The sequence below is a fragment of the Phocoena sinus genome, chromosome 10, assembly GCF_008692025.1.
Source record: "Phocoena sinus isolate mPhoSin1 chromosome 10, mPhoSin1.pri, whole genome shotgun sequence".
Lineage (NCBI taxonomy): Eukaryota > Metazoa > Chordata > Mammalia > Artiodactyla > Phocoenidae > Phocoena > Phocoena sinus.
Genome location: NC_045772.1, coordinates 69,027,607 through 69,048,279, shown reverse-complemented (window position 1 = coordinate 69,048,279; position 20,673 = coordinate 69,027,607). Strand labels below are relative to the sequence as shown.

The 20,673-nt window shown below is 34.7% G+C and overlaps 1 protein-coding gene and 1 long non-coding RNA gene across 3 annotated transcripts in view; both read left to right on the top strand.

The window, feature by feature from the left end:
- Positions 1-20,673, top strand: part of TMEM117 (transmembrane protein 117) — a 566,206-nt gene that overhangs the window by 113,561 nt on the left and 431,972 nt on the right. The window lies entirely within an intron of this gene.
- On the top strand, positions 1,683-16,468 carry LOC116761346. Its single transcript, XR_004351947.1, has 3 exons — positions 1,683-1,852; positions 9,797-9,801; positions 16,427-16,468. It is a non-coding gene; the product is annotated as an uncharacterized LOC116761346 (long non-coding RNA).

The window sequence follows — 20,673 nt, the reverse complement described above, 5'->3', positions numbered from 1 at the left end:
CCCCATGACTTTTAAAATTTTATAACTAGAGATTTGTACCTCTTAATCCCCTTTAGCTATATCCACCCCTCCTTCTCCTCTGGCAACCAACTGTTTGAGTCTGTTTTCATTTTGTTTTGTTTGTTTGTTTTGTTTTTTAGATTCCACATATAAGAGAGATCGTATGGCATTTGTCTTTCTCTGTCTGACTTACTTCACTTAGCATAGTACCCTCTTGATCCATTCATGCTATGACAAATGGAAATACTTCATCTTTTTATGGCTGAGTAATATTCCATTGTGTATATAGATACCATATCGTTTTTATCCATTCATCTCTGGACAGACACTTGGGTTGCTTCCCAGAAGTGAAATTGCTGGATCATATGGAAGTTCTATTTTTCATTTTTGGGGGAACCTCCATATTATTTTCCATAGCAGCTGCACCAATTTACATTCCCATCAATGAGGGTCCATTTTTCTCTACATTTTCACCAACACTTGTTACTTGTTGCCTTTTTAGATAATAGCCATTCTGACACATGTGAGGTGGTATCTCCTTGTGGTTTTGATTTGCATTTCCTGGATGATTACTGATTCCTGAGTGAGCATCTTTTCATGTGACTGTTGGCCATCTGTGTGTCTTCTTTGGGAAGAGAGTCTATTCAGGTCCTCTGCCCAGTTTTTAATCAGATTTTTTAAAAAAATGTTGAGTTGTATGAGTTCTTTGTATATTTTGGGCATTAATCCCGTATTGAACATATCATTTGGAAATACCATCTTCCATTCAGTATGTTGTCTTTTGGTTTTGCTGACAGTCTCCTTCACTGTGCAAATTTTTTTGTTCAGTGTAGTCCCATTTGTTTATTTTTGCTTCTGTTTCCCTTGCCTGAGGAGATGGATCACCAGAAATATTACTAAGAGTTTACTGCATAGGTTTTCTTCGAGGAGTTTTATGGTTGTAGGTCTTACATTTAAATTTTTAATCCATTTTGAGTTTATCTTTGTATATGGTGTGAAAAAGTAGTCCAGTCTGATTTTTTGCACAAAGCTGTTCAGTTTTACTAGCACATCTATTTAAGAGGCTGTCTTTTTCCCATTATACATTCCTGTCTCCTTTGTTGTAGATTAACTGACCATGTAAGTGTAGGTTTATTTCTGGGTTCTCTATTCTGTCTCATTGATCTGTTTTTTGTGCCAGTACCATACAGTATAGGTGAAATCAGGGAGTGTGATACTTCTGTTTTTTCTTTCTCAAGATTGCTTTGGCTATTTGGAATCCTTTGTGCTTCCATACAAATTTTAGAATCCTTTGTTGTAGTTCTGTGAAAAATGTCTCTGGTATTATAATAGGGATTGCATTGAATCTGTAGATTGCCTTGGGTAGTATTGTCATTTTATCAATATTAATTCTTCCAGTCCATGAGCACAGTATATCTTACCATTTGTATGTGTTCAGTATTTTTCATCAATGTCTTATAATTTGCAGAGTACAGATCCTTAACCTATTTCATTATATTTGTTTCTAGGTATTTTATTCTTTTTGAAGCAATTGTAAATGGGATTGTTTTCTTATTTTTCTCTTTCTGATAGTTTTTTATTAGTGTATAGAACTGCAACATATTTTTGTGTATTAATTTTGTATTCTGCAATTTTACTGAATTCATTTGTTAGTTCTAATAGATTTTTGGTGGTATCTTTACGATTTTCTATGTGTAGTATCATGTCATCTACAAGCAGTGATAATTTTACTTCTTCCTTTCCAATTTGGATTTCTTTTATTTCATTTTCTTGTCTGATTGCTATGGCTAGGACTTCCTATACTGTGTTGAATCAAAGTGGCCAGAGTGGGCACTTTTGTCTTGTTCTTGATGTTAGAATAAATGCTTTAGCTGGCTCTGTCATATATAGCCTTTATTATGTCATGTTCCCACTATACCCACTTTATTGAGTGTTTTTTTTATAATAAATGAATATTAATTTTATCACAAGCTCTTTTTCTGCATCCATTGAGATGATCTTATGATATTTATCCTTTTTTTTTTTTTTTTTTGTGGTACGCGGGCCTCTCACTGTTGTAGCCTCTCCCGTTGTGGAGCACAGGCTCCAGATGTGCAGGCTCAGCGGCCATGGCTCACGGGCCTAGCTGCTCCGTGGCATGTGGGATCCTCCCGGACCGGGGCACGAACCCACGTCCCCTGCATCAGCAGGCGGACTCTCAACCACTGCGCCACCAGGGAAGCCTGATATTTATTCTTTATTTTAAAATTTGATGTATCATACTGATTGATTTGCAGATACTGAACCATCCTTGCATCCCTGGGATAAATCCCACTTGATTATGGTGTATGATCCTTTTAACGTATTGTTGGATTTGGTTTGCTAATATTTTGTTGAAGATTTTTACGTCTATGTTCATCAGTGATATTGTTTGTAAATGTGTGTGTGTGTGTGTGTGTGGTGTCTTTGTCTTTAGTATTGGGCTGATGCTACCCTTGAAGAATGAGTTAAGAAGCATTCTTTCCTCTTTAACTTTTTTGAATTGTTTGAGAAAGATAGGTGTTAAGTCTTCTTTAAATGTTTTGTAGAATTGTCCTTTGGTTAAAAAAAATGTCCTGGATTTTTTGGGAGTTTCTTGATTACTGGTTCAATTTCATTACTGGTAAATGGTCTGTTCATATTTTCTATTTCTTTCTGATTCAGTCTCGGCAAATTATACATTTCTAGAAACTACTCATTTTTTCTAAGTTGTCTATTTTATTGGAGTATAACTGTTTGTAGTAACCTCTTATGATACTTTGTATTTTTCTTGTTTTGGTTGTCATGTCTTCTATTTCATTTCTGTTTTTATTTCTTTGGGCTTTCTCTCTTGTTTTCTTGATAACTCTGGCTAAAGGTTTATAAATTTTGTTTGTCTCTTCAAAGGACCAGCTCTTAGTTTCATTGATCTCTTCTGTTTTTTAAAAAAATTCTCTATTTTATTTATTTCCTCTTTGAGCTTTATTGTTTCTTTCCTTCTAACTTTGGGTTTTGTTTGTACTTCTTTTTCTATTTCCTTTAGATGTAAGCTTAGTTTGTTTATTCAAGATTTTTCTTGTTCAGAGGTAGGCTTATATTGCTATAACCTTCCCTCTTAGAACTGCCTTTAATGTGTCCCATAGATTTTAGAGTGTTGTATTTTCATTTTCATTTGTCTCCAGGTATTGTTTGACTTCCTTTTTCATTTCTTGAGTGACCCATTGGTTGTTTATTAGCATGTTGTTTAGACTCCATGTTTTTGTGGGTTTTTTTGCAGTTTTTTTTTGTGTAGTTGATTTCTAGTCTTATACCATTGTGGTCAGAAAAGTTGCTTGATATGATTTTAATCTTCTTAAATTTATTGAGACTTTTTTTTTGACAAAGCCTGTGATCTATCCTAGAGAATGTTCTATGTATACTTGAAAAGAATATGTGGTCTGCTGTTTTAGAATGGAATGTTCTGTATGTACCTGTTAATTCAATCAGACCTGATGTGTCACTTAAGACCAATGTTCTTCTGCCTGTTTTCTTTGCTGCAGTATTAACGGCCCCTACTGCGGTGTCTACCTGGCACATACTAAATAAATATTCGTTGATTGAGTGGACTTATTGGATTTTCTTTCCAAAAGATGTATTATTTAGCAGCCTATAAAGGTGACATTTTAAATGGTACTACAGTGAACTGAAAGAATTAACATAATTATCAATTGCCTAAATTGCTACCAGAGAATGAATGTCCAACACATATAGGAAAATCTTATAAATGTGTCAGTGGTATAGTACCATGGCACTAAATTACCAATCAAGAAATAATAAGCTGATCACATGTTAATGAGATATGTGTTTTGAATGATTTTTCTAGGACTGCTATGTCTATAGAACTGTGTTTACTACTGGCATTTTGCTTATTTAGTTCTTTAGCTTCAGTGAGCCTTTCAAAACTTTTCAGCTCACTCATCATATTTTGTCAGCATTCCTCCATGACATGGAGTTTGCAGATAGGGCAAAAATATAAGGCTGCTTTACAACCAAAAGTTTTTACCCTAAGTTAAGTGATGGATGCACCCTTTTTTAAAACATTGAGAGATTTTTTAATATTAGTACCTTGATATCTGTCTGAAGGTGCCAAATTGCAGACATAAGACCCCAAATAGCCAAAGAAATCTTGAGAAAGAAAAACGGAGCTGGAGGAATCAGGCTCCCTGACTTCAGACTATACTACAAAGCTACAGTCATCAAGATAGTATGGTACTGGCACAAAAACAGAAATATAGATCAATGGAACAGGATAGAAAGCCCAGAGATAAACCCACGCACATATGGTCACCTTATCTTTGATGAAGCAAGAATATACAATGGAGAAAAGACAGCCTCTTCAATAAATGGTGCTGGGAAAACTGGACAGCTACATGTAAAAGAATGAAATTAGAACACTCCCTAACACCATACACAAAAATAAACTCAAAATGGATAAGAGACCTAAATGTAAGGCCCGACACTATAAAACCCTTAGAGGAAAACATAGGCAGAACACTCCATGACATAAATCACAGCAAGATCCCTTTAGACCCACCTCCTAGAGAAATGGAAATAAAAACAAAAATAAACAAATGGGACCTAATGAAACTTAAAAACTTTTTTACAGCAAAGGAAACCATAAACAAGAAAAAAGACAACCCTGAGAATGGGAGAGAATATTTGCAAATGAAGCAACTGACAAAGGATTAATCTCCAGAATTTACAAGCAGCTCATCCAGCTCAATTACAAACAACCCAATCCAAAAATGGACAGAAGACCTAAATAGACATTTCTACAAAGAAGATATACAGATTGACAACAAACACATGAAAGAATGCTCAATATCATTAATCATTAGAGAAATGCAGATCAAAACTACAATGAGGTATCACCTCACACCAGTCAGAATAGCCATCATCAAAAAATCTACAAACAATAACTGCTGGAGAGGGTGTGGGGAAAAGGGAACTCTCTTGCACTGTTGGTGGAAATGTAAATTGATACAGCCGCTATGGAGAACAGTATGGAGGTTCCTTAAAAATCTAAAAATAGAACTACCGTATGACCCAGCAATCCCACTCCTGGGCATATACCCTGAGAAAACCATAATTCAAAAAGAGTCATGTACCAAAATGTTCATTGCAGCTCTATATTCAATAGCCAGGACATGGAAGCAACCTAAGTGTCCATCGACAGATGAATGGATAAACAAGATGTGGCACATATATACAATGGAATATTCCTCAGCCATAAAAAGCTTTTCATTTTGATTTTTGTGTGGCTTTAGCGTACTTGATCAGGGATGGTGTTAATGTGTGCACAGCAAAGGTTCAAATGCTGTATGTGTCAAATAAGCACAGCTGGCACTCCTCACTGCAGCAGTTCAAAAGAATGGTTGTCTGTGGCCATTTTGATCACCATGAGCATGAATATGGCATTTGCTTTGACATATTTTCTGTAGTGATTCAAGATTTAAGACAATCTTCCTGGGCTCTCTTGCATTTTTTTTCTTCATGGAGAAATATAAATTTATTATAAATAAACATGTCTGGGAAGTTACATTTTCCTCCATATATTTCTTGCTCTTCTTAAAAAAGGGATAGCATACATAGAGGAACCAAGAGGGTAAGACTTTGGAATTGGAATAACAGACAGCCCTTGCTGGTTTAGGAGATTTGGAGACAGTTAATTGGGCAAATGTAAGTTTTTCAGTAAGATGGTGGAAGTTTGAGTCTTGGCTCTGTTTATTAGATGTCAGATCTTAGGCAAACTGTTATGTCTTTGAGCTTCAATTTCCCTATCTATAGATTGAAAAAATAGCTTTTAGACCTGTTTTGAGGAGCATATGAGATGAAGATGTGGACTTGAAAGTGTTCATGCAGTGTAAAGTGATGTAACGCTTTCAAGGATGATGTTTTGTTGTTGTCGATTTGTTTTCTCCACATTAAAAACCAGTTACTACTTTGGAGTGTATTTAGTGGAAAAATCTGAAACAAGACTGGCTGCCCTTTGCAATGGTATGTACTTTGGACTGTCACATGCTTACTGCTGCAGAGCTTGGCATTCAAGCCTACTCAGGCAACCTTGGGTCCTGGTTTGGGATTAGTTTCCAAGATGGTATAATTCTTACTGAGATACTTCTTTGGATGCCTACTATTTAAAGGAAGCTACAAGTGATCTTCTTGACTATTTCTAAGTCAAGATTATGACCCATTTTTATATGCCAAATTTTAGTGACTTTCTTGTTTTTAAGGTAGTGAAGTTTGCTTGAGTACTGAGACATCTGAGAAGCTAAAATAGACAGTTTTGCATAGTTTTGTCAGCTTAGGTATATTAAACAAGAATTCTTATGGATTGTAGTAGAACTGTATGTGACCTAGTCTTTTCCACAGAACTATTCTAGTTGTCAGGCAAGAGAAAGAAGGGCTTAATTAGATAGAATAAATAACTTTTTATATACCCTTCAGTCATTTGAGTTTAAGCCACAATTGGAAGAGTTTCCTGCCTTTGTTATGCTCTGGAAAGATCTGTCTGTGTCATCCTACCTGGCTTTTCACCTGACACAGAACTGTGACATTTCACTCACTATCTTTTGTCATTAATCTCAGTGTCTAGAGAAGCCCTGATTGTACACCTCTGATTGAGTCCTAATATTAGAGACTTTAAGTAAACTTTAGCATTTTAAAATTTGATTTTATTCAGAAAACTTTTTATTTTATAGGAGAATATTGATGTTATTGTTTGTTTAAAATGTAAGAATATGTAACTTGGAATTATTCTTTGAAAAGTAAGTTTTATGAAGGACTTACTCTATTTCTGAGTTCTTGATTATTTAACATATTTTTAAGAGTGCTTAGTGTTTAATACATGTTACACTGACTGATACCTGATAGTAGAAGAATGCTCTTTTCTATTCTCTCAGAACAGAGTTTCTGTCCTTAATTCTCTTTGTCTTCTTCATCTGATAACTGAGATAAGCAAAATTTGTGATCTGTCCCTCTGTCTTACCTTACCTTGTTCCAGATGTACATTTTTTGTTGTCTTTCATCCCAGTTACCATGTATTTAATACATCCTCCTCAATTTTGTTACAACATGGAGATATGTTTTTTACTAGACAAGCATAAAGTAGACAATTATGTATTTTTGTATCTTTACATTCTTCCTCCCCAGCTTTACTGACTTATAAATGACTAAAGTTGTTTATATTTAAGGTGTACAATGTGATGATTTGATATATGTAGACATTGTGAAATGATTCCTAAAATCAAGCTAATTAACATGTCCATCCTCTCACATAGTTACCTTTTTTCTGTGGTGAGAACATTTAAGACATACTCTTTTAGAAAATTTCAAATATATAATACAGTATTATTGATTTTAGTCACCATGCTACACATTAGATCTCTAGACCTTATTCATCTTGCATAACTGAAACTTTGTGCTCTTGGACCAACATCTCAAAGAGGTAATATCTCATTGTGATTTTGATTTGCATTTCCCTAATTATTAGTGATGTTGAATGTTTTAAAAATATATCTGTTCAACATGTGTATGTCTTCTTTTGAGATTTATATCCTTAAGTAATATTGATGTGTCTGTTAATAAAATGTAATGCTAATGAATAATTTAGCCTCCTGAGTGTAAATTTAGGGGCAATCTAAAACCCAGGAAGTTCAGGGAGGTATTAAATACCAGAACAGTTTATATAACCCATCAAAGTCAAAATGCCATTCAGCATTGCCCTCAAATACTTAGCGACAAAGGAATTTGTTGCTACCTCATGAATGTCCTGCCTTGAGCTACCACTTGTCTATCTTGTAACTCATCTTGATCCTGTGACCTAGTTCTTAGCCTGGTTTTTGTCCTTAAGTTGTCACTATAAAATCTCTAACTGGCCTATGGCTTTGTTTCCATTTTTCCTTTTATTTGTCTCAAAATCTTATTTCTATTTTTTATTGCATCAAAGGATATGACCAGGAAGACTAATTGTATTTGCTAATAAGAAAAAATTAGTTCTGTATATCCTTGACAATGCATATTTGTAATAGAGTTGGGGTCAAACTCTGCTTCAAATCCTGACTCTGCCACTTTTCTAACTCTCTTGTCTTTGGCTATAATAATTATAGATAATACTTATCAAAACCTTACTATTTTCCAGGTACTGTGTTACATGATTTATGTGTATTATTTTATTTAATGCTCATGAAAATCTTATTTAATGCTCATGAAAATCTTAGTCCACTAACAAAGGTTAAGTAGCTGATACTGTGTTTGACAGTCAGAATTCAAATGCAGGCTGTCTGACTCCAGAGAACCTGCAGTTTTTGCCACATTGAGTTTTCCTAGCTATAAAGTAAAAATAGTAATACCTACATTATAGGATTCATTTGGTGATTAGTAATATAATGTGTGAATATGATTCTTTTCTTTTTAAAATCAACCTTTAAACACCAAACATAAGCAGACTCTCAGGGTACATTGCATTCTCCACTAAACAAAGATGATTTTTGCCGGAAACCCAAATGCCTTTGTGATACAATTCATTACCTTATAGTGAAAAAATATATAGAGAGTGTTTTGGTTTTAGGATGACATGGAGAAGCACATGCTAAAAAGACCAATTGCCAGATGACCCTCAGCATCTCTAATGGTGTGCCACTGGGCTCTGGATCTGCCCCTGGCCCGTCAGCCTATCAGTAGCGTGGGTGATGGTAAAGAGGCTGAGGAACTTGGCTAAAGGAATTAAGAATCCTTTCTCCATAGACTAGAGTGATGGGTTGAAAGTAACAGGAAAATTAGAGGCAACTTTAGATCCTATTCTTGGATTCTACCAGAAAAATACAGGTTATATTCTTAATGAAAGTTTGTTTAGTAAAGCTCTTAAAGTTTTAGCTGACTGGAGGCTGAATGGGAATCACTAGTGTGTCATGTCTATTAACAGAGCTAATACCATAATACATAGAGTTGTTTTCCAAAATAAGGAAAAGATTTGTACTCTGCAGTATCAGACCATGTCTCACACATTTTGATCAGGTCTCGGTTCATATGCCCAAAGGTTTATGGGCCATCTGCTTGTATTTTGGAGACCAGACCACACTAATAAAGGGTTTTCTGACTATTTGATTTGAGGAACTGTTAAATCTGGGTTTTAGTCCCAGGAATGCTATCTCTATTTCAAATACTTGAAGAACTGTCATGTACAATTGGGAATAGTCTTAATCTTTTAAATGCCAGAGGGACAGAAAAGAAAGATGAATGAATCACAGTTACAGAGAATCAGTTTGGGCTTAATATAAGAAAGAGCTTTTTAACTATTAAAACCATCTGAAACTAAAGTGACTGTTCTGTTGGTAGAGCAATGAGTTAGTTCCCTGCCAGGATTCAAACAGCTACTAGATAAACCACTTGTCAGGGAGAATACAGAAAAGATTTTTGCTTTGAGTGACTGTTTAAACCTGGTGAACTCTAATGTCTTTTCCAAGTCCAAAATCCTTGATTGTTAAGAAAAAAGGAGACATTAATTTTTGCAACAGAGCAAAATATTGCCTCATAAGATGAAGTCTAAATGAGGAGAAAAATGGGCTCTACTATGAAAAGTAATATCTACTTTTCAAGAGATATTAACTTTTAGCTTTTTAATTTGTATAATTTTAAAATTTATTTTATATGTATTTAGTTTTACTTGTACAGGTAAATAACACTTTCTTTTTATCTATAAGTAGGAATGTGAATTTATTACTTTAGGACAAAACTCCAAATGTCAGGAAAACTGGGTCAGCTTAAGTAGTTTCCTTGAAGAATGCAATATTGGAAGTCAGATTGTCAGAGGGATCCAGGGTGAGTCTGAATCTGAACAAAGGGGAGTATGTGCATAACTGAATGTTTACTCACATCAGGTTCTAATGCCTCCATCTCCACGAAAGGGAGAGGTCTGCTAGACAGACTCAATGGACCCATTGACTTGACAACTACCCTCTTTACTAAGTATAGGAAAGAATAGGTCCAACCAAGAAACCCACACACTCTTGTTTTCTGGCCATTTCCCTTCTAATTAAACACATTAAAAGATAGTACCTTGGATCAAGTTATAGTTAAATCCACAGTCTTATAGTTAGTTAGTTATTTTAAGGTACTTTTATTTTTGTTTGGACCCTACATTTGTGTTTTATTGCCCAAATTTCTCATGAAGTACTTTATTATGACCCATTTTTTTAATTTTTATTTTTTTAATTAATTTTTAAAACTGAATTATAACTTCAATGTTGTCTTAGTTTCTGCTGTATAGCAAAGTGATTCAGTTATACATATATGTGTATATTCTTTTTCAGATTCTTTTCCATTGTAGTTTATTACAAGGTATTGAATGCAGTTCCCTGTTCTATACAGTAGAACCTTGTTGTTTATCTGTTTTATATGGAGTAGTTTATATCTGCTAATCCCAAACTCCTAATTTATCCCTCCCCCATCCCCTTTCCCCTTTGGTAACCCTAAATTTGTTTTCTATGTCTGTGAGTCTGTTTCTGTTTGGCAAATAAGTTCATTTGTATCATTTTTTAGATTACACATGTGTGTGACCGGTATTTTAAAATTGCCTATTTTGATCAGGTTTCTATAAAGTATCTAAGAAGCCCAGTAATGAAGTCTCTTTTTAAATTGATGGTGAATTTATTATGATTTAATTTTTTACATTACTATAATTATTTTTTCCGTGCATATACTTGACAAGTTTTTGAAATGTCATCATAATATTTTTCACTTTGCTCATACTAGGGAAAGGTCTCTATTTTCTTTCAAAAGTTATTTTGTCTGCCTCTTTTCTTCAGGACAAATCACACCCCGAATTACTCAGTTGCAATCTCTCCTGAGAGCAACCTGGGAATAAAATATTCTTTCTTTTACTTCTCTTGTGATATCACCAATCAGAAAATAGAGAGTATTTATGTATTATATATTTTGTTTAGACTTGAGCTGCATGAACTTTGGGACTTGAGCTACATGAATTTTTGGAAAAAAAGTCCTTTGACCCCATTTCCGCTAGTTAAGGATTTTCTTAATATGTGTCTTTTTAAGCAAATTCTTATTTAAAAATCTTACTACAAAGATGAAAATAACTATGCAGTTGAAAAAGCTGCACAATAAACCACCTCAAAATTGAGTGGCTTAAAGCCAACTTATTTAGTGGCTTAAATGAAATAGCCATTTAATTTGTTCATGTTATCTGTGGGTCAGCAATTCAGGTTGGGTTAGCGGGTGTTCTTTTGCCCATCTCATGCAGCTGTAGTCTGACATGTTTTAGGATGACCTTACATGTTTGTCTGTTGGTTCCTGCTGTCGGCTGCACCATAAGTCCCCAGCAGGGTTGTATAGGCTTATTCACATGGTGGCAGCATTTCAAACATTGCAAGAGAGATTTCCCAATAGCAGGAAGACAAGCCCAATGAACAAACAATTTTTAAGCCTTTGTTGGTGTCACATTTGCTTATATCTCATTGGTCAAAGAAAGTCACATGCTGGTGAGGAAGTGGATGGTGCAAGGTCATGGATGCAACAAGATGTGACCAATTAAGTTGTTACTATAGCCATCTTTTGTATTTGTGTGTACATTTATTTTAATTTTTTTGATGCATTTTAACTTTTGGTTTTGGTCAACATAAGATGAGCATAGACTCTAAAGAAAGTAAAAGTGGTATAGACAGGAGGGAATAAAATACATTGAGAGCTGATGGTGCCAAGAACTCCTCATTTAATTTTGTGAATCAGAGTGAAAAAACTTAGTTTAAGAGAGGGTAAATAACCTGTCTAAGGTCACAGTTAACAAGTCTAATGGTCTCAAAATCAGTTTAAAACAGAAAGAATAGAGTAGAAAATATAAGTAATGATATATATGAATGATATCAACTGTTTTAGAAACTGTCTTTATTTTTATGTGTTGGTTCACAATGCATAATAAAATTCTTATAATGGATAGCTTTTCAAAAAGCTTTCAAGCCACCCTATTAGCCCGTATGGTCTCCCATGAGCGTGTGAAACCAGAATGCTCATAACGAGGGGGGATTAAAAATATACCACTATTTCCCATTCCTGATTTATCTGAAAGGTGTACCTTGACTACTATATTACATTGACATAGTGTTTGAATCAGGTGATGAGAACCTGACCTTTTCCACTGCAGCTAATCTCGTTTTAACAGCATCTACTAACATTTCTTTGAGATTTAAAGAAAATCATGACCTTAGGAAAGATTTGATATTCTGGAGTGGAAGAGATTAGAACATAAATTTCCCTTATTGATAGACCCTTTTAGAAACCAATAAAGAGCAAAGCAGGCATTGAAATAGTTTGGATGCAACACTGGTTTGAACTGAAACATTTGTTTCTCAGATTTGGTTTCTGAAAGAGGTGAGGGGAAAGCATTCTATCACAATCTATTACTATTTCTTTTTAATCTCATTTTTCTTCAATCATGCAAAATGGGACGTTCATTTTAAAATCAGCCCACATACTGAAATGTCTTCTTTTATTTGCAAAGTGGAACCTTTGCATTAAATGTTGGAGGAGAAAGAGACTTTTAAAGAAATATCAACAAAATAGGAGCATTTCTAATGGAAGTTTCTTTTTTTTTTTTCTTTTTTTTTTTTTTTTTGCGGTACGCGGGCCTCTCACTATTGTAGCCTCTCCCGTTGCGGAGCACAGGCTCCAAACACGCAGGCTCAGCAGCCACGGCCCATGGGTCCAGCCGCTCCGCTGCATATGGGATCTTCCCTGACCGGGGCACGAACCCGTGGCCCCTGCATCGGCAGGCGGACTCTCAACCACTGCGCCACCAGGGAAACCCAAGTAGTTTTTTGGTTTTTTTTTTTCCAATGGAAGTTTCTTTGAACTGAAATAAGTTTCTGCTTGATGGGTTTATTTGAAGCTTCTCCCTTTGAGATTATTTTTTCATATTTACCCAACATGAATAAAGATTGCAAATTAATAAACTGGAAATCACTTGGTAGAAAACAATAGCAAGAAAATGTCCATAAATTCCTACAAATCTCTGCATGCAAAGAATTCAAACAGTAGCTTGAAATTCACAAGAGTGCTTTATAGATTGATTAGAGATTTTTTAAAGCTGTCATCTTCTATGCTCACCAAGTAAAGTGTGGGCTGGAAAGTTATTTTAAAGTTAATTTTATTGCAAGGAAAACAGCAGGATTCTGCCATAGCCCAAATGCTAGTGAAATTGCAATGAAACATTGAAAATTACAAGGTCAAATCTTCATATGAAAGTAATATTCAGACAAAAATGAAATATTGAAAATTACAAGGTCAAATCTTTATTTGAAAGTAATATTCAGACAAAAAAAGGTGATGATATTTCTAAAATGTGGCATATTCCAAAGAAGCACTGAGACAAAATGGCCAGCTTATTTGTCATGATATATTTTGATAATTACCCCCAATTTAAGAAATTATAGTGAAGAGCATAACTTTAAAGACATGACAGTTTTTCATTTTAAAAGTGCTTGTGAAATGTAATTGTGGTGTGATTATTTCTTATTGATTTTATTTTCAAATATTGTTTTGTATTTGGAGTATTGTTTTGGAAGGAAAGATTCAGCAACAACAATCAGCTTGTAATTAGTGCCAGATACGTTAAATTAAAAAAAAGATGTTAGTAAACAAATGATAGAAATTGAAAATGAAGGTGATTAAAACAAGGTAATTTCTCAAACAAAATAAGATTAACTGAGTATGGAACCCCAGCAGGATTCCTACTTTGGCTCATTGGGCCATACTTTTGACTACTGACGTAATAGGCTCATCCATGCTGGAAGAACAAACCATTAGGAGAGACCCAGTGTGGCCACCTTGAATAGAAAGTTCTGTAATTTGTTGGTTCAATAATATTTTGTTAGTACAATGTTATAATTGCATTACACCCGAATTCCAAGTCACCCTCTCACTTCTTGTCTTAAATTGTCATTTTGGGGTCAGGAATAAAAGCCTTTGAATGAATATTTAAATATTTATTTAGGTTTTTGTTTTTTCACTTTGTGAAATTATACTTTTATTAGAAGTACTTTTACTATTTACAGTCAAAGTTATACCAAACAGTAAACAACCCAATACAAAGAACCCCCTTCACTATACATCATTTAAACATGAACGATCAATTCAGTTTTCTATTAAATCCATTTAACATTTTTAAATTGAAGTATAGTTGACGTACAATATTATGCTAGTTTCAGGTGTACAACATAGTGATTTGACATTTAAATACACTATAATATGATCACCACAATGTCTAGTCACTGTCTGTCACTATGCAAAATTATTAGAGTATTATTGACTATATTCCTTATGCTGTATATTACATCCCTGTGGCTTATTTATTGTATAACTGGAAGTTTGTACCTCTTAATCCCCTTCACCTATTTCACCCAACCCCCAAACTCCCTCTGCTCTGGTGACTACCAGTTTGTTTACCATATCTATGAGTCTGTTTTGTTTTGTTTGTTCATTTGTTTTATTTTTTAGATTCCACATAAAAGTGAAATCATATGGTATCTGTCTTTCTTTGTGTAACTTATTTCACTTAGCATAATACCCACTATATCCATCAGTGTTGCCACAAATGGTAAGATTTCATTTTTAATGGCTAAATAATATTCCAGTGTGTGTGTGTGTGTGTGTGTGTGTGTGTGTGTGTGTGTGTGTGTGTACCAAATCTTCTTTATCCATTCATCTGTGAATGAACACCTAGGTTGTTCCATATTTTGGCTATTGTAAATAATGCTGCAGTGAACATAGTGGTGCATATATCTTTTCAAATTAGTGTTTTCATTTTTTTTGGGTAAATACCCAGATGTGGAATTTCTGGATCCTATGGGAATTCTATTTTTCATTTTTTGAGGAACCTCTATACTGTTATCCATAGTGGCTGTACCAATTTACATTCCCACCAACAGTGCATGAGGGTTCCCTTTTCTCCAGATCCTTGCCAACAATCGTTATTTGTTGTTTTTTTGTTGATAGCTATTCTAACAGGTGTAAGGTGATATCTCATTGTTATTTTATTGACATTTCCCTGATAAGTAGTGACATTGAGCATCTTTTCATGTGCCTGTTGGCCATCTGTATGTCTTTTCTGGAGAAATGTCTATTAAGGTCCTCTGCCCATTTTTAAATCAGATTGTCTCTTTTATATTAAGTTTTATGAGTTCTTTGTATATTTTGGATATTAACCTCTTAACATACAAACCATTTGCAAATATCTTCTCCCATTCAGTAGGTGGCCTTTTATTTTTTAATGGTTTCCTTCCCTATGCAAAAGGTTTTTAGTTTGATGTAGTCCCATTTGTTTATTTTTTCATTTGTTTCCCTTGCCTGAGGAATTAGATCACCAAAAAATATTACTGAGATTGATATCAAAGAGCTTACTGCCTATGTTTTCTTCTAGAAGTTATATGGTTCTAGGTCTTACATTTAAGTCTTTAATCCATTTTGAGCTTACTTTTGTATATGGTGTAAGAAAGTGGTCCAATTTAATTCTTTTGCATATAGCTTTACAGTTTTCCCAGCACCATTTACCGAAGAGGCTGTCTTTCTCCCATTGTATATTCTTGCCTCCTTTGCTGTAGATTAATTGACCATATGAATGTGGGTCTATTTCTGGATTTTCTATTCTGTTCCATTGATCTTTGTGACCATTTTTGTTCCAGTACCATATTGTTTTTCATTACTAAAGCTTGGTAATATAGTTTGAAATCAGGGGTGTGATGCTTCCAGATTTGTTCTTCTTTCTCAAGATTGCTTTAGCTATTCAAGGTTTTTTTTCTATACAAATTTTAGAATTATTTATTCTAGCTCAGTGACAAATGCCATTGGTATTTTGATAGGGATTGCATTGAATCTGTAGGTTGCCTTGTTTAGCATGGTCATTTTAACAATATTATTTCTTCCAAACCATGAACATGGGATATCTTTCCATTTATTTGTGTTGTCTTCATTTGCTTTCATCATTGTCTGATAGTTTTCAGAGTACAGGTCTTTTACGTCCTTAGTTACATGTATTCCTAGGTATTTTATGGTTTTGATGCAATTGTAAATTGACTGTTTTGTTAATTTCTCTTTCTGATGGATTTTATTAGAGTATAGAAATGCAACAAATTTCTGCATATTAATTTTGTGTCCTGCAACTTTACTGAATTCACTGATGAATTCTAGTAGTTTTTTGGTGGCATCTGTAGGATTTTCTATGTATAGTATCATATCATCTGTAAGCAGTGACAGTTTTACTCCTTCCTATCCAATTTTGATCCTTTTTGGGTTTTTCTTGTCTGATTGCTGTGGCTAGGGCTTCCAATACTATGTTGAATAAAAATGGCAAGAGTGGTCAACCTTGTCTTGTTTCTTATGCTAGAGGAAACACTTTCAGCTTTTCACTGTTAAGTATTATGTTAGCCTTAAGCTTGTCATAAATGCCTTTTATTATGTTGAGCTATGTTCCCTCTATACCCATTTTGTTGAGAGTTTTTAACATAAATGTATATTTAATTTTGTCAAAAGCTTTTTCTGCATCTGTTGAGAGGAACAAATGATTTTTATTCTTCATTTTGTTAATATGGTGCATCACATCGATTGATTGACAGATATTGAACCATCCTGGCATCTGGGATAAATCCCACTTGATCATCACGCATGATCCTTTTAATGTATTGTTGAATTTGGCTTGCTAATATTTTTTTGAAGATTTTTGCATCTATGTTCATCAGTGATATTGGCCTGTAACTTTCTTTCTTTTCTTTTCTTTTTTTTTTTCTTTTTTTTTTGTGGTGTCTGTCTGATTTTGTTATTAGACTGATGCTGGCCTTTTAGAATGAGTTTGGAAGCATTACTTCCTCATCAGTTTTTTCTGATAGTGTGAGAAGGATAATTTTTAACTCTTATTTAAATGTTTGGTAGAAGTCATCTATGAATCTGTCTGGTCCTGGGTTTTTTGAGAGTTTTTGAATACTGACTCAATTTCTTTATTAGTTACCAGTCTATTCAAATTTTCTATTTCTTCCAGATTCAGTCTTAGAAGATTGTATGCTTTTTGGAATTTATCCATTTCTTATAGGTTGTCCAATTAGTTGGCATATAATTGTTCATAGTAATCTCTTATGATCCTTTGTATTTCTGTGGTGTCAGTTGCCGCTTCTCTTTCATTTCTGATTTTATTTTGTCTCTATTTCTTGTATTTCTGTTCTGACCTTTATTATTTCCTTCTTTCTACTAACTTTGGATTTTGATTGTTCTTCTTTTTCTAGTTCCTTTAGATGTAAGCTTAGATTGTTTAGTTGAGATTTTTCTAGTTTCCTGAGGTAGCTCTGTATTGCTATAAACTTCCCTCTTAGAATTGCCTTTGCTGCATCCCATAGATTTTGGAATGTTGTGTTTTCATTTTCATTTGTCTCTAGGTACTTTCTGATTTTCTTTTTGATTTCCTCAGTGATCCATTGGTTGTTTCCTAGTATGTTGTTTAGAGTCCATGTGTTTGTATTTTTTTGCCATTTTTTTTTTTTGCAGTTGACTTTAAGTTTCATTGCATAGTGGTTGGAAAAGCTGTTTGATATAATTTCAGTCTTCTTAAGTTTATTGAGACTTTTTTTGTGGTCTTGCATGTTATTAATCCTAAAGAATGTTCTATGTGCATTTGAAAAGAATGTGTATTCTGCTACTTTTGGTTGTAATATTCTGTATATATCTAATAAGTCCAACTAATGTGTCATTTAAGACTAATGTTTTATTATTGATTTTCTGTCTGGATGATCTGTCCATTGATTTAAGTAGGTATTAAAGTCCCCTACTACTATTGTATTACTGTCAATTTCTCCTTTTATGTCAAGTAAATATTTACATTATGTATTTAGGTATCTCTCTCTTATCCTTCTGAGACCCCTATAATGCAAACATTAACATGCTTGATGTTGTCCCAGAGGTCTCTTAAACTGTCCTCATTTCTTTTCATTCTTTTTTCTGTTCAGTGGTAGTGATTTCCACTACTCTGTCTTCCAGCTCACTGATCCATTCTTCTGCCTTATTTAGTCTACTATTGATTCCTTCTAGTGTATTTTTCATTTAGTTATTGTATTCTTCAATTCTGTTTGCTTGCTCTTTATATTTTCCAATTCTTTGTTAAAAACTACTAATTTCTTGCTCTGTTCATCGATTCTCCTCCTGAGTCCTTTGACCATCTGCCTATCTCCATGGCACTTAGGTTTTCTTCTGGGGTTTTATCTTATTCCTTTATCTGAAACATATTTCTCTGTTGCCTCATTTACTCTAAATTGCTGTTTGTATTTTTAAGTATGTGGTAGATTAGCTATGTTTCTTGACCTTGTAGAAGTGGCTTTCTGTAGGAGACATCCTACGCATCCCAGCAGTGCTGTCCTCTCTCATCACCCAAGGGCCAGGGGCCAGCTGGTCCCAAGGTAGTGTTTGACCTACATTTGCAGACTTGGTCTGTAGGCTGTGGGACTCTAGTTTTCTTGCTTCTGGTGTCTTCCCCCTGGTGGGTGAGGCTGGGTCTTGGCCCTCTGGTGGGCAGCACTCTGTCTAGGAGTATGTCTAGAGGCAGCTGTGGGCTCAGAAAGTCTTTAGGCAGTCTATCTACTGATGGGTGGGGCTGTGTCCCCACCCAGTTTTTCGTTTGGCCTGAGGCATCCCAGCATGGGAGCCTACAGGCTGTTGGGTGGGGCCAGATCTTGGTGCCAAGATGTCAGCCTCCAGGAGGACTCACACAGATGAATGCTCCCTGATATGTTCACCACCAGGGTCTGTGTCCCCAGGGTGAATCACAGCTGTCCCAGCCCCTGCCTCCCCAGGAGACCCTCTAAGACCAGCAGGTAGGTCTGGCCCAAGCTCCTATCAAATTACTGTTTTCTTGTGGGTCCTGGTGCATGTGAGATTTTGTGTGCAACCTTTAAGAGTAAAGTCTCTATTTCCCCCAATCATGTGGTGCTCCTACAATCAAGTCCCATTGGCCTTCAAAGACAAATGCTCTGGGGACTCCCCGTCCCAGTGCTGCATCCCTGGGCTGGGAGGCCTGACATGGGGCTCAGAACTTACACTCCTGTGGGAGAACCTCTGTAATATAATTATTCTCCAGTTTGTGGGTCTCCTACCCAGGGTGTATGGGATTTGATTATATCTTGAGTCCACCCCTCTTACCCGTCTTGTTGTAGTTCCTTCTTTATGTTTTTAGTTGTAGAAGATATTTTCTGGTATGTTCCAGTCTTTTTAATCAATAGTTCTGCAGTTACTTGTGATTTTGGTGTGCTCATGAGAGGAGGTGACCTTAGGGTCCTTCTACCCCATCATCTTGGCTGCTTCTGTTTAATGTTAATTGTTAATGTTAAAATATTAGATGTTAAAAGCAACATTGCTTCACTGTAGAAGTTTTTAAAACACAAAAAGTATAAAGAAGAAACAAAAATCACCTACAATTCATGTACTTAGAAGTAATTATAATTAACTTCTTGGTATAAATTCATGTACTTGTTTGTTTGCCTTCTTTTTTTGAATGAAGGTGTAGCTGGATATGGAATTACAAATGACTGTTATTTTCCTTTGGCACTTTGAAGATATTATTCTGTTGTCCTATTACATCTATTGTTTTTGACATCTGTATAATTTTTATTCTTTTCTAGATAATAATTGTTCTACTTCCATTACTGCTTTTATGATCATTTTGTGTTTGAAGTTCTGCATTTCCCTGCAATATGTCTGTGTGGATTTCTTTTCATTTATCTTGCTTAGAATTTTTTTTGATTCCCAAATTTTAGAATTAACATCTTTTGTTATTTTTGGAAAATTCTCAGCTATTATCACTGTAGATATTGTCTCTTTCTCATTTCCATAATATCCTTTCTGGCATTTCAATAAGACATAAATTGTACCATTTCATCTTATTCTCTTTCCTTCTCAATTATTTCTCCTTAAGAATAAGATCTTCTTTTTCTATCTATCTCTCTGTGCCATATTATATATTGTCCACAGATGTTTTCCAGTTCACTAATTACCTCTCAAAACTTTGAACTAAACTTCTGCTGTTTAACCTACCACTTGGAGTTTAAATTTTAGATTGTGTTTTTCATTTCCATAAGTTTTATTTTATTTTAAAATCAGTCTTTTTCCTCCTTCCATACTGTTATGGGCTTAACTGTGTCCCCCCACTAAAAGATTTTCATTATGAATTTTGTCAAATGTTTTTTCTCATAAGACAATCATGTGATTTTTATTCTTTACATTTCTTGTTGGCAGTTTTTCTTTCGGCGCTTTGAATAGGTTATCCCACTACTGGCCTGCAGTGTTTCTGTTGAAAAATTCACTTATAGTGTTATGGTGGTTCCCTTGTATGTGACAAAGTCACTTTCCTGTTGCTGCTTTCAAAATTCTCTCTTTGTGTTTAACTTTTGACAATTTGATTATATTATGTCTTAGTATGGATATCTTTGGGTTTATCTTTTTCTTCCCCAGACTTGGGACATTTTCAACCATTATTACTTTGAATAAGCTTTCTTTGTCCTTTCTCTCTTCTCATTACGGGACTCTAATAATGTGTATAACAGTTCACCTGTTGGTGTCCCATAAATCCCTTAAGCTTTCTTCACTCTTTTTCATTCT